Here is a 1,894-nt window from a genome sequence, read left to right as displayed (position 1 = left end):
CTTCATTTCCAAATTCAAAATAATAATAGCAATTTTATGTCATTGAAGGTGAACAGTTATACTTTTGTTAGCCCTTTCCTTTACAAAAGGATGACACAAGTTTGTACTTTTACCCATAAATATTTTTGGAGAAAAATCTCTATCCCTAGATCCATCCTATTAGGATGGAACTCTAATCCTCCTCTTGGTGCAACAAGTATAGTATTAATTTGTGTAGACTGAATCATGCGGTGAAATATTTAGGGATTCCTTTTGCCTTTAATCCTAGCATAAATAAGATGTGGAATTAGCCTAGAGAGGAAATAAGTACTAAACTTAATAAATGGAATTCTTTCTATCTTTCTATGGCTGGAAGAATTTATTTAAGTTAGAAAATTCTCTCTTCTTACTTAGTTTACTTCTCCTCATCTTGTCTCTTTAACTTCAATCAGTTTGAATTCTTGCAAAAGATTATTCGTGGTTTTCTCTAGTTTGATGAGAAAGGAACAAGTAAGTTGCATGTTGTTAGGTAGGACTGGTGCTAAAAAAGTAAGTAACTTTGGTGGGCTTGTATTGAAGGACTTGAAAATGCAAGGCATTGCCTTAGTAGTAAAATGGATTGGTAAAGAAACTCAAGGAAATGAACCTTGGAAATTTCTAGTAAGGCATAAAAAATGTAGGCAACTACATTACATATTATAATGTTTCACATGAACTTAATACATTTGTATTACAATGGTTGTGGAGCTCATGTATGTTTCTTGTCATATTTTTACTTATAAGCTAGATTTGTATACATGAATAAAAAATGTGATAACAGTTTGACAACAAAATGAATATTTTAAAGACTATAGAAAGAGAATTTCAGCATTGGTAGGGGATGAAAAGGCCACCACTATAATGAGAAATGCAATACTTTTCATTACAATTGGAACCAATGACTTCACTCTCAACTACTTCACACCCCCAACTCATTCACTTTAGTTCAATATTGAAGAGTGTAAATATTTTCTCTTGAATTCATACACAAATTATATCAAGGCATGCTTATAACTTGTCTCTACTCTTTGAATTCATTTGTTTCCAAACATATTTTTAGTGAATTCTGATTTATTGGTTTGAAATGTGTAGGAATTATAGAATTTGGGTACCATTAGATTTACTTTGATTAATGTTCCACCATTGGGATGTCTACCAATAGAGAGAACACTTAGAAGCCTTTTGAAAAGAGGATCCTGTAATGAAGAGATAAATAAAGTTGCAGATGGGTTTAATTTAGGATTAAATGCCATGATTGATGGACTCAAGTCTGATTTTCCTAGGCTTCAAATTATTTCTCTGGATTATAACAATTTGATTGCCAAGTTAATTACAAGTCCTATAAAATATGGCATGCACTACTCTACATTATCATGATTAATAAAAATATAAATCCCATTATGCCTAGAATTGTGTCTAATCTTGCAATGGTATGTTACACAATGAGTTTAGAAGAGATTGCAAGGGGTTGTTGCAGGATAAGCACATTTGAAACGTCCTTCTTATGCAATGAACTAAGACCCTTTAGATGCCTTGATGCTTCCAAATATCTATTCTTTACTTTTTTCCACCTTACTAAGAAGGCATATATAAAATCATTTCTAATTCATTTTTAACCAGAGATTTATGTTCCTTTGGTTATCTAAAATTGTTCTAGATGAACTTTTTGCATTTTCTGTACATGATCCTACTCACTAAGCTAAATTCATTTATTACTAACCAATCTATTAAATTATCCATAATATGAGTTGAGTGGTAAATAGATGGTTAAGTTTACAGTTTTAAAATGGTTCATATTTCATCTTGCCTCTCCATTCACATAATTGCCTCTTTTGATGTATAGAGATTCTAGTTCCTTAACTTTCATGGCATTGAA

General features: G+C 31.4%; 1 pseudogene; it reads left to right on the top strand.

Moving 5' to 3' along the window:
- Positions 1–786: 786 nt before the first annotated feature.
- Positions 787–1,675, top strand: LOC149569147 (GDSL esterase/lipase At4g26790 pseudogene; annotated as a pseudogene).
- Positions 1,676–1,894: the final 219 nt, after the last annotated feature.

The sequence above is a fragment of the Cupressus sempervirens genome, chromosome 3 (genome assembly GCF_028749045.1).
Source record: "Cupressus sempervirens isolate cs-2001-9-10 chromosome 3, ASM2874904v1, whole genome shotgun sequence".
Lineage (NCBI taxonomy): Eukaryota > Viridiplantae > Streptophyta > Pinopsida > Cupressales > Cupressaceae > Cupressus > Cupressus sempervirens.
The sequence above is the reverse complement of the archived record's forward strand: the minus strand, read 5'-3'. Positions and strand labels throughout refer to the sequence as shown.